This window comes from Spermophilus citellus (genome assembly GCF_964194105.1).
Source record: "Spermophilus citellus genome assembly, chromosome: 12".
NCBI classification, from domain to species: domain Eukaryota; kingdom Metazoa; phylum Chordata; class Mammalia; order Rodentia; family Sciuridae; genus Spermophilus; species Spermophilus citellus.
Genome location: NC_138198.1, coordinates 130,796,117 through 130,809,575, shown reverse-complemented (window position 1 = coordinate 130,809,575; position 13,459 = coordinate 130,796,117). Strand labels below are relative to the sequence as shown.

The 13,459-nt window shown below is 38.8% G+C and overlaps 1 protein-coding gene across 4 annotated transcripts in view; it reads right to left on the bottom strand.

The window, feature by feature from the left end:
- ATP9B (ATPase phospholipid transporting 9B (putative)) overlaps nucleotides 1–13,459 on the bottom strand; it is a 273,460-nt gene that overhangs the window by 68,746 nt on the left and 191,255 nt on the right. The window lies entirely within an intron of this gene.

The window sequence follows — 13,459 nt, the reverse complement described above, 5'->3', positions numbered from 1 at the left end:
TTAAAGTAAATGGATCTGTAGACTTGAAATTGAAAAATGCTTTTACATCCCTGATAGTGTTTGCCAGTGACAGGCAGTGGGCAGCACCTTACTGCATGTGGTTAACAACACCAGATGGAACAGAGAGGCAGATGGCTTTAAGGCCCATTCAGGCACAGATCACCACGAGGCTCATTCATATGGAGGAAATCAAGTGGTGATCACTGCAAATATAAATGTGAAATGGGTCTTAAAGATTTATCCACTCATTTTACAGCTATTAATTGACTGTCTCCTGAGTTCCAGGTGCTTAACAGTAAAATACTAGAACAAACAAGTAATGACAGGATCAATACAAAGGAATCAGTTATGCCACTCTTGGTTATTTTAAATATTATATATTTTAAAGGTGTATAGATTGTGTATAAGATTGTGATTTAAAATCCACAACTGGGGGCTGAAGTTGTGGCTCAGTGGTGAAGTGCTTGCCTGGCACATGATAAGGTACTGGATTCGATCCTCAGCACCACATAAATACTACATGGCCTTCATTTTATTTTTCTTAATCATAGAATTTCTCCAAAGCCCAAATGAAAGCAGTGTCCACAGAAAAATGCTTTTCTTTTTCTTTCTGCAAATCTCCCCTTATCCTAATTCCATGCTGAACCGTCTTGTGGCCTCACAGCCCTTGACAACAACATCCTCATGTGTGTGGAGCCTTTCCTGTGTGGAGCCCTCCACTGGATGCTGGCTGTATGGAAATGCATTGGTTCATCACACCGAATGAAGAGAGATTTTGTGTGGCCCATGTGACATGGGAGACCTCAAGCACAGAGATTTAGGTAGCATGCATGTGAGTGGCTATGGGCTGTTGACTGGATGCCACTGATCCTTCCTGGAAAGTCATTTTGAGTCACCTTGCTTAGTGGCTGTTGTCTTTCATTAGTTTGTTTCACTGTTCTAACAGGACAGTGAGTAGCTAAGGATGTTGAGGGGCTGGTTTGAAAGGTGTGTGTAATTGTCAGTTCCAGATTTTCTTTCCAACTATAATTTTTAAGATGTGACTTTATGGACAAATAAATAAATTACGATTATTTACTGCTCTTTAACTTATAGACTTCTTGTGACTGTGATTCCCAAAGAGTATTTGTCAAGTGTGTGTTTATTAACAGTCTGAACCATGTGGATTGCCATTTTGGTAGGTCAAAAATGGTCTGAGTATCCGCAGTTTCTCTGATAGAGTCAGACTAGGCAGGGCTAAATGTTCTAAGTGACATGTGAGAGAAACAGTGCCTGCCCACAGTCTATGTGGTGCAGTGTTAGTGTGTGTGCTTCTGTAGCCTCTTTAGTGAAGGCCTGGAGGCCATCCATTCCAGTGCTTCCAGATGAAACCATAGCAAAATCAACCAGGTAGGACGAACAGTTGTGGATTAAAAAAAAAAAAAAAAAGAAAAGAAAAATATATATCATACACACACACACATACACACACATTATATACATACATATACATATATATTTAGTTGTATATCGACATAGAGCAGGAAGTGGGTGGCAAAGAAACCGGACACCTGTGAAGCTTTCCCTAGCTCTGATCTTTTGGCCCAGAGATCTGCACTTTGGAAAACTAAGGTGTGTTGTGCCCTTTTGGATTCTGGTCAAATTATTTTGGCAAATGTCAGCCTGCCATAGCTATTATAATGCAAATGGATTCCTGTCCTTAGCCGGATAGGCACTTTTGAAGAGCTTGGAGTCTGTTGGAAACCAAAGCAGCACCTTCAGGTTCCTCTTCATGAACAATTTATGGTTTAATAAATTAACTTCTGTTAAAGAGTGGAGGAAATTTATTATTTCATGGAATATAATATTATACATAATCACCACTGGGACATTTGGGGTTGAATACAAATACCCTTCAGAGACCATTCAAAGCAGAAGCTTCTACTGGAAAAGAGAAGACAGAATATCTCTAGAGAAATAAAAAATAAGAAGAATGACTGCTTACAGTTTATATGAAAAGCAGCGTAAACTTTATCTTTCCTCAACCAAGACATTAATCATACATAGGGTGTTCAAGATTCACATATACTGTGATCCATTTTGTGTATTTTGATTAAATGCTAATGGAGTAATTCGTTTTTAATGTTAAAAATCTCTAAGACGCTCCAACTTAATCACTAAGCTGGCAGACTGATTCACAACTTGCTGCATTTACATTTTAAGAATGTTCTTAATTTTTTAGAATTTTAAATCCTAGAATTCTCTCCAACTGTGATAAAAGTGCCAAACTGTGATATGGTCTGTGACTTCCAGAAACACACATGCTACTATTCTGAGAAGGATTACAGAACTAGGTTACATGATAATAGATATCAATTACAGTTTAGGTTCATTCCACTGCTGATATAGCAACTGTGAAACTGTTACCAACAGACCTATTCCAGTAAGTGGAATTCATTTGTAATTTAAGATGGTTAACTGAACCAGGATGCAATTATGACTTTTAATGCTATCTAATCAGAAAAATGAAATGAATTACCCTAAATAATAGTGTGTTCAGGGATGTTATAAATAATCACATGCATGAATCTGGATTTTGCTACAGTTAGAATACATGAAGTAAATTTTAGAATGAAGGAACGCCTTCAAAATGGTTCTTGTTCTCCAAATAGGCTAACCCTATCGCTACAAAAACGTCTGAGGAGGTCACCCAGACTCCAGATACACTTGCAGTGCGCGTCCCTAGTCCACACACTGGGCTCCCACATAGGCCCCCGAATGCTCATTGCATTTAAGCTCAACCCTCATCACCTCCAGGTAAGCCCAGCCCCATAGCCCATCTCCTTAGGGAAATAATCCATCTGAAATAATGTACATGCAGATTCTGATTTGAGCAAAAGAAAACAGAAGCTATTTCAATCAGAACTTTTACTAAAAGCATTCAAAACTTTTCCTGTAAATTTTAAGGCCACGAGGACACATATGCCATTTAATCTGAAAATTTCCCCAAAGCTTTCATTCTATGATGGCTTTTTTATACTCTGGAGACAAACACCCATGGACAGCAGTAGATGGCACCAAAGCATTTTCACAGGGTCAGTCACCCAGTACAACCACAGCAAGACAGCGTATAAATCTCTAGGTCTTGTTTAGGTCACCTCCTGGCCTTCAAACAGATGCGCTCAGGTGCCTATGGGCTGACTAACCTGTGAACACTGCACCGGGAAGGTTAACATGCCCACTTCCTCCCTTTCCTGGTCAAACAAAATGAAAACAAATGAATCTTCTCCTTCTCGGTAGGGAGGAAATCTTCTCCCGTCAATGCGCACTGTGACCCACCCATCTCCAGCCAGAGTTTGAGCAATGCCAGGCTCCTTTGCCCCCTCCTTCCAAAATCCGAGGGATCAAGACCTCCTGCTAACTCCACTGCAGACTTCCATGTCCTGGGAAGAAAGCAAGAGTAGGTGACCTCTACACTCTTGATGTTCAGAATGACTCATATTGATCCCTAATTTTGACATGTACTAGTTCCAAGATCTAGACTGAAAATAGACTCAATCCCTGTGAGCCTCAGCAAGGCCTGTCAGATGCCAGGTGCTGGGAGGTCAAGTTGAGGGTCAGGAGTGATGTGCAAAAGTGGGAACTGAGAGCAACGTTCATGGGCTGGAAGCAGTCACTGGTCTCAACAGCCAGCAAAAAAATTGCAGAAAAGGTGGCCCCTGAGCTAGTTGGGGAGGGCGGGGCCTGTCACACAGGTGTTTGGAAGCCAGTGGCCAGCAAAGCTCAGAGCTCAGAAGGTGTGTTGGGTGCCTCAGTTACACATGCATGTAATGCTACATGTGTCAGGTGACTGAAATGAAGACAGGGAGATGTCCGGAGGTGTAGTGAGCTCCAGTGGGCTTGTATCCACTGCAAACAAACAAGCAAGCCAAGAACCCCAGTGGATACCTGAAAATGAAAACAGTACCATGACCTGATGCTACATTTTCCCTACATATACACCACCAACAAAGTACACAAGTAAGCACAGTAAGAGATTCACAACAGTGACTATGAATAAAGTAGAAAAATTATTAACAATATGTCGTAATAAAATTTATATGAATGTGCTCTCTCTGAATATCTCAGTGTATCATTTAATATGTTCAGGCTGTGGTTGATCATGGGTAACTGGAGCTGCAGAAAATGAAAATGTGAATAAAGGGTACCACTAAAAGTCTTCATCACATGAAGAACAGATGAGAAAACTCAAAAGTAGGTGGTGAAGAGTGCAGCCTTGGGCCACACGGAAATTCACTCTGACTCCAGGGAGCTAGGTGCCAGCCTCTGGGCTGGGCACTAACTCTCCTGGACCAAGGCTGAGGGTGGTCTATATTGTTATGATTTCTTATTTTAAAATTACTTAGAACTCAGGAGAAGTTACACGAATAGGACAGAGAATGCCTGTGAGGTCTTTCTTGAAACCAGGTCCCTAATGATGCAGGGGAGCTATGCACCATAATCAAACCCAGACATCACTGCTCATATGGTCAGCTTTAGCATCTTGCATACATATGTGGAACCACCAGTGGACGATACCTCAGCAATCACACCCTTCTAGCACCTGTGCTGGGAAAAGACTGACTGGCTCTCCACTGTAGGCAGGCCCACGGTGGCATGAATGGTAGGCACCCTCACCTAGGCTTCCAGGTGGACTATGTTTTTAGCATGCAGCCGAGGACATGAACACCCTGATTTTGCTTGAGAGCATGAGCCCACCTATTTGCACTGTGCCTTCTTTGTCTGGCCGGCACATAAAAAATGCCTAAGGAAAGACTCAGGGGGCTGAAGCTGGGGGCTAAGGATGCTGCTACCTACAAATGAAGCATGTCTACTATCCCAACCAGGCTTTGAAACTTCTTCCATCTGCCTGGATCCCAAATCTGTTTCCTAGGATCTGAGCCTCAACCAAACACCACCATCACAATCTGGTAAATTCAAGACAGTATCATGAAGTAATCATGCAGCATGTGACCTTTTGAGACTGAGTTTAACCCACAGCATCATAACTGTTGTGGTCTGAACATTTGTGCCCTCTTAAAATTTCATATTGGATCTTGGTCCCCAGTACAGTGATATTAAAAGAAAAGACCTTTAAGAGGTAGTGAGGAGGCCCCCGGGATGGAGCCCTCCGTGTGGAGAGTGGTGACAGAGAATGGAGGAGCTCTGTCTGAGATGGAGGTCTCTGATGACCTCAGGCTGTGGCTTGGGGTCTGGGAAAGTTTCTGTGCAGAGGTGCAGGATGCCTAGCTGCTGCGGTAATGCCCTGCATGAGGAGGCTCTGCTAGAGTCTTATCAGCCTCAACTTTGGTCTCAGCACTCAGCTCCTGGGAATAAAGGAACTCTCTTGCTAGACAACCACAATGTTTCACTAAGCTCCACTGTACCTGAACCTGCCTGCTAACTTGAAACAATGGACTTTCCTGAGAGCTACACAAAGCTCCTAATATCGCACATTACAACTGTAGCATGTAACTGTGGAATAAACTGCATAATGTTGCTAACTCTGAAACTTTCATGAATACAAAGAGTAATGCTTGCATAGTCTTTAATCTGATGAGACATATATAAATAAAGATTGCTGGGGTAACCCTTTAGACCTGCTTTTCTATCAGAGAGAAATTCTCCACCTGACCCCAGCTATTATCTTCAAAATCTGTGTTTGTGAATCTTTTTCTTATCACCCTTTGCCTCTCACCAGAAACTGCTAGATTGTTCCGTGCTGGTCGTGGCATCTCCTCAAGGGACTGCAGGGGATAGCTAATGCCCTCTCTACTCTCTTGCATTCTCATGTGTGCAAACACACAGCTGTCCTCCAGAGGACACAGAAAGAGGAGCCATCTTAGAAGTGGAGAGTGGCCCTCAACAGACACTGAATCAACTGGCACCTTGGTCCTATACTTTCCAGCTTTCAGAAATATGAGAAATAAATTTATGTTTTGTATAAATTACCCACTCTTATGTATTTTGTTATAGAAGCCTAAATGGACTAAGAGAATGCCTCAAGTTTTTGCTTGTATCAATAGTTCATTCCTTTTTGTTGATGGACAGTATTTATCAGATAGATAAATCACTGTTGGTTTATCAGACTATTAAAAGCTTGAATTTCCCAAGCTTTCTATGATCTAGTTGCACTTTATCTTTAAAAGAAAGCTTTTTGCATTCTCAAAGATAAAGTTTATCACATTTGGTACCTTAAAACTGTGGCCTTGGAAAGTACTGCTATGAAAGTTACTACACAATTTTAATTCAAATTTGTATAACTTCACATAAAAATTTCAAGAAAAATCTGTCATCTTGGGAAATAATGTTATTTTATTTGAACAAATGCATCCAGGTAAAACAATAAAAAAAAACTATGTAAATTTATCACATATTTATTTTTACTTTCTAGTACTGGGGATTGAATCAGGAGTGCTGTCCCACTGAGCTCCATCCCCAACCCCTTCCTTTGTTTCTTTTTTTTTAATATTAATTTTTCAGTTATAGGTGGACACAATATCTTTATTTTATTTTTATGTGGTGCTGAGGATCAAACCCAGTGTCTCACACAAGGTAGGCGAGTGCTCTACCTCTGAGCCACGATCCCAGCCCTCCTTTATTTCTATTTTATTTTTGAGAAATGGTTTTCCAAGAACTTGTGGTCCTCCTGCCACAACTTCCTGAGTTGCTGGGGTTATAGACATGGGCCATTGTGCCTTTTAAAAAATTTCTTAAAAGAAATAAAATTGTGGATGTGTAACCGAAGTGATTCTGCAATCTGCATTTGGGGTAAAATTGGGGGTTCATAACCCACTTCAATCTAATGTATGAAGTATGATATGTCAAGAGCTTTGTAAAGTTGTGAACAACCAATAAAAAAAAATAATAATAATCTTCAAAAAAAAAAAAAAAGAAAGAAAGAACTAAATAGCATTGAATATCTAGGCTAAATTCAAAGGAAAATCAGGAACTCAGAAAAGTGTGATCACATAATCTCCTCTGCCCCAGGACCACACGTCAACCTCTACACACTGAAACTTTTTTTTTTTTTTTTTTTTTTTAAATCAGTGTTCTAACTAGGCAAGGGAGCATAAGTGAAAGCCCAGAGAAGGCGAGGTTAACAAGAATGCTCCCTTCTCACAACAAGCTGGGGCAGGAAGGGCTGTGCCCTCAAACTAAATGAAAATCAAAAGACAATGAACTCCATGTGGTGGTCCAGTCAGGTTCACATCTCCTAAGTAATTCTGTGACTACATCTTTAAATTGGATGAAGATACTCCAAGCCAGGGGCTATCTCCAAGAACCCAGCAGAAGCAAGTCTGTAAGTCTTGGAAAATATACTTTCATCTTTATAATTAGTATTTCAAATACTACAAAAAAAAAAAAAACTACTATCACAATAAACATGAACATTACCACATGGCACACAACAAAGGAATGACACAACAAGCAAGAGCCAGAATAATAATATTCAGAGAAAGACTGAAAAGGTATCAGACATTACAAAGGTAGCAGGTTCGGACCATAAAACATTTGGATGCATAAGAAAAATTAGAAAAATATCTGCACAGAATAGGCAACTACATTCCTACAACAAAGAAACCAACAGAATTGTTGAACTAATAGGAGATATGAAAGGATAATTAGTTTTAGAGTTAATTAGGCATCACCAAAAATTACATCAGTGACTTGGAAGACAGGCCAGCGTGAATGACATGGAATAAAGTGTGAAAGCAAAAAAAGTAGTAAAAAAATAAGAGAAACACAGGATATGGTAAGGATATCTAACAAACATCAAGTTGATGCTCTCAAAACAGGGGATAGAATGATACAAGAGCAATATCTCAAGAGATGATGACTGAGAATTTTCTAGAATGAATGAAAGAAATCTATCTGCAGATTCAAGAAGTCCAATGAATCTCAAGCAAGCATAACACTAGACACACTGTAGTTCAGTGTAGAACAGAGATAGTAGAGAGAAGCTCTAAAGGCAGCTGGAAGGGAAAGGTTGGTATATAGGAGTCAAGATTTAAAAGACACCCACTTTGTGGCAAGAATCAAAGCCAAAAGAAAGCAAAATAAAGTGAGAAGCTTGAATTCTAGACCAGTCAAGCAATTTTTCAAGAGGGAAGACCAGCAAAATAAAGTTTCCAACAAAATCCAGCACTAAACAAAATACAAAAAGAATACCTTTCTGACAGAAGGAAAATTATTCCACATGGGAGGTCTGAGATACAGGAAGAAATTAAGAACAAAAATGCAGATAACCCAGACTGATAAGGAGTGCATAAACAATATCTTTGGAATTACAGAATTAAAATAAGAAAACAAAAATGGCATAAATGCAGAAGGGGGAGGCGGAGTTAAACAACTATAAGGTGACATGTAAAAAGAGGTGATTAAGTGTAGGTCTGATAATATAATGTGCTTAATTTCTATAGTAACTACTAAAAGCAGAAATTGCTTATACAACTTCCAAACTACTAGAGACAAAGTGGAATCATTTTTTAAAATTAAAGAAAATGGCAAGAAAGAACAAAAATAATGACTAGGCAAGTCAAGTCGAAGGTACAAAATTAAATAATAGATTTAAACTACAAATATGAAAATATTGCAATGACTGTATAGGCACTAAGTATTCTAGTCAAAAATTATCATGGTAGATAAAAATTAAACTTTTTGCTAATTATAAGAGAAACATAAAAATAAATATACAGAGAAACTGAAAGTAAAAAGATGGAAGAGAATATGCCAAGTAAATTAAAGACAGCTGGCATAATTGCTACATTAACACAAAACAAAGTAGAATTTAATGCAAACAGCTTTAGTAGAGACAAAGGAAGTCACTTTATAATTAGAAAATGCTCAATTCACCAGGAACAGATAACCATTGAAATTTGTGTGCATCCAAAAATCAAAGCAACAAAATACATAGTATCAAAAATGGACAGAATTCCAAGGAAAAAACAAACAAACAAAAAACAAGACACACTTATAATACTGATGGGAAATTTTAACACCAGTCTCAGCAACTGCTAGAAAGGCAGAGGAAAACCAGTACAGGTAGATAGAGACTGAAAATCCCAGCCTCACTGCACACAGGGCCACTGGCCCACAGGTCAGAACCCAAGCTGCTCTCCAACACACAGCACTGAGCCTCAGAACTACTCTGACAGCTTCCTTACCTTAAATGGAAAGGGTATGGTTTCTGAGAAAAATTCAAATAAGCTAAAAATGAACAGAGAAATTACTAGAAACTTCAACTATGCTTGTAAACTAAGAAAAAACTTTGCAATAACCATAGGAAAAATAAAAATCACAGTGAAAATTAAAATATTCTGAACCTGATAACATTAAAAAGACTATACATGAAAACTTTTGGGATGCAACCAAATTAGAACTTATAGGGAAATTTATAGCCTCAATTATATATATTCGAAAAGAAAGAAAAAAAGCTGAAAACTGATCAATTAAGCATCTACCTCAAGAGATAAGATACAATTAAATAGATCTACAAAAATAAGAAAAAAAATACAAAGTAAGGTTAACATTAATGAAACAGAAAATAGTATAAGATATGAAAAACCAATTAAAACAAAAGTGGGTATTTCCAAAAGCCTAAGAATGGTAGCAAACTTACTGGAAGACTGATCAAAATCAGGGCAGAAATAATTATGACAAGATGAAAAAGATAAATACCACATTTATATGTAAGAGATAATAGGAAAACACTAACAAACTTATGAAAATTTTTGAAAATTTGGATATAGCTGATTAGTATCTTTAAAATTATAACTTTGCAAAATTGATTCACTAAAAAGAACAAAAACAACAACAACAAAACACAACCTTGAGCAGAGCAGCCCTATAGCAATCAAAGAAATAAAATCTGCTATATCTTTCCACAGTGATGAGTTCAGGCTCACACTGTCTTCTCGATGAGTAAATGTTCAAAGAATAAAAAATTTTCAATTAAAAAACATTTAGAGAAGACAAAATGAGACAAGATTCACCAATGTTTCATGAGACTACATACTTTTGATACTCAACTCCAAAAGAAGGGCATGGAAAGACAAATTGCAATTTAATTTCATGCACATAAAACCAATAGAAAACGGTCACAGAAATATAGGCACAAGGAAATCTGATAATACACAAATGGGTGGTATTATGGTTTAGATGTGAGGTGCCCCAAAAGCTCACATGTGAGACAATCTAAGAAAGTTCAGAAGTGAAATGATCAAGGAATGAGGCCTGATCCGTGCATTCACCACTGATATGGGTTACCTAGGAGGTCAATATAAGCAGGTGGGGTGTGGCTGGAGGAGGTCTCTGGGGGTGTGCCTATGGGATTTATATTTTGTCCTTGGTGAGCAGAGCTCTCTCTGCTTCTTGGTGCTGAGCTGTTTTTCCTCTGCCACCCTTCAAGACAAAATGCTCTGCTTCACCTCAGGCCCAGAGCTATGCTGTCAGCCATCTATGGACTGAACCTCTGAAACTGGGAGCCAAATTAACTTTTCCTTCTTGTTAGGTACTTTGGTTACAACAGCAAAAATGCTGACTAAAACAAGTAGGATACCATGATCATGTGGGGCCTTCCCTGGTATGGCATCAGGAAGGCCATTAATATACTAAAACATAAAAGTTTAACCATGAAAAGTCATGAACACACTTAGAAAAGATATTTGCAAATATTCATGATTTGAAAATAACTTTTAGCAAAACAGGAATACAAAAAATTTTCCTTAATATATTAAAGGGTTCCTATAAAAACTCATAGGATATATAAATGATGAACTATTCAAAGTTTTGCCTTTCACAACGGAAACAAAAGCACGATGTCCATTATTATTACATCCTTCTAATTTTTTTTTAAAGATGGACATAATACCTTTATTTTATTCATTGATTTTTTTGTGTGGTTCTGAACACAAAACCCAGTGCTTCACACATGCTAGGCAAGCACTCTACCACTGAGCTACAACTGCAGTTGTAGCTTCTTTTTAACAATAAACTGGTGATCTCTGTTTAGTAGAGAAGACAAAGAAAAAAAATGATGCAAGGAATAGAAACAAATAACAAAGTTCTCATTATATTATAGATTCAGTTTACAAAAATAAATTTTATTTTTTTACATCAACCATGAAGAGACAGGAAATGAGTCTTTTGCAAAAGATATTTACAGTAGCATTTTTTAAACATCTAAGTATTGCTCTACCAAGAGTTATGCAATCTCTATGGGGAACTTTTTTTTTTTTTTTTTTTTTTTTTTTTGGTATTAGGGATTGAACTCAGGGCACTTAACCACTGAGCCACATCCCCGGCCCCAACTCCCCTACATTTTAAAATTGTATATTTTGAGACAGGGTCTCTCTAAGTTGCTGAGGCTGCTTTGAACTTGGGATCCTGCTGCCTCAACCTCCTGAGCTGCTGGGATTACAGGTATGTGCCACCACGCCTGGTTTTATGGGGAAGTTTTTGAGAATAACTAAGAAATTAAGAGGTATGTTAGATTCATGGCCAAGAAAAACCAAAATGCTTTTAAGGGATACAAGGAAGAAAGGGTGTGGTGCCCAATACTGATTTCTACATAAACAAAGGCATGTCAATCAAAACAGTTTGTCATTTGGTCAGGAATAGAGAAACAGAGGGACCAGAGAGGGAACCCCAAACAGCACTTGCACATAGGAATGCCTGCTCCATGACAGGTGACCCCAGGCATTCATGAACAGTCTGTTCTGCAAAGGCACTACAGCAATTGGTATAGGAAATGGGATTCGAAAGCTGCCACACCCTGCACCAAAACAACCTGGCCTGGGGGTGCAGCTCACCATGGGGCTTAGGCATAGCAGGTGCGAGGCCTGAGGTACAATCCCCAGCACTACAAACAGCAGCAGCACAGGAAGCAGCCAAAGGAAAAACTATTCAGCTTCTAAAACATACAGAGAAAGGCGAGTCATCTCCTTGAGGAGGATTTCTTAAGCAGTATACAGAGGCTAATACCGCAGACGAACTTTACCAGGCAAAACCAACAACTATTTTGTTTTCAAAATTCCACCACTGAGTGAACACAGTCAAGCCACAGATTGAGAAGGATGCCAGCAAAACCTAAGGGCCAAGGAATGAGCATCCAGAATATGTAAGTATCTAAGACTGCTGAGAAGACCAGACAAAAGATTTGCAGAGTTAGTAAAAAAGATAAATCTAAACAGTGAACATATATTTGCACAGTTTTTTTTTTATTCTTACTATTAATCTGGCAAAGGGTAACTAAAACTGCAACGAGAACCAATTTTTATGAAGTGCTCCTAAGGATGGGAACTATTCTTTATAGTGATGCTGGAATGCTAAAATGGTACAACTGCTTTACAAAACAGTTTCCTATCATCTAGTAAATTTAGTGAATGCCACAGCCAAGTAATCCCATCCCTAGATACCTTACTCTATAGGGCTTACAGCAGAAGAATGCATGTTCATGAATGTTAGTAGCAGCAGCACTTTTAACAGCAAAAAAACTGAAACTACCCAAGGTCCACCAAGAATGGAAACACACTGCAGTATGTTCCCAAAAGATGATGTACTGAAAAGCAATGAATGCGGGCAACACAGATGAATCTGACTGTGGAGTCATGTTAAAGACTTAAAGCCAGTAGGATTTTAGTATATAAACAGGTGAAAACAGGAAAAGCTGAATTACGCTTATGTATGCAACTGTAGGTGGCAAAGCTCAAGAAAATGGGGAAAAGTTAATCCTAAGAGAAGCATACCACCAGGGACACATACCAAAGCATCACCCTATGTCTCATAAATAGTCATTATCCATTAAAAAACATTTTAAAAACACCGTATCTAAAAAGAAAACAATAATGCCAAAAAGGCTGCTGAAGTAGACCACAAGAAAAATAACTTCACAGATATATGAAAATCAAAGCCAGGTATGGTGGTGCACACCTGTGATCACTCCCAGTGGCTCTGGAGGCTGAGGCAGGAGGATCCCAAGTTCAAAGCCAGTCTCAGCAAAAGTGAGGTACCAAGCAACTCAGTGAGACCCTGTCTCTAAAGAAAATACAAAACAGTGCTGGGGATGTGGCTCAGTGGTTGAGTGCCCCTGAGTTCAATCCTCAGTACTGGAAAAGAAAGGAAGGAAGGAAGGAAGGGAGGGAGGGAGGGAGGGAGGGAGGAAGGAAGGAAGGAAGGAAGGAAGGAAGGAAGGAAGGAAGGAAGGAAGGAAGGAAGGAAAAAAGTTTGTTTAAGAAGCCAGAAGAGTGCTTATTTCTAAGGAAATAAAAGGAACTTTGACCATGAAGAGAGCTTCTGAACCACATTCTCTATCTTGACCCTGGGAGATGGGCATTTATTTTATAAAATTGTATATTTACTTGTATTTTCTGTTTTATGCACTTACACTTTTCAGTATCTCTGCTATATCTCACAATAAAAATGTTGGAATATCTTCTCG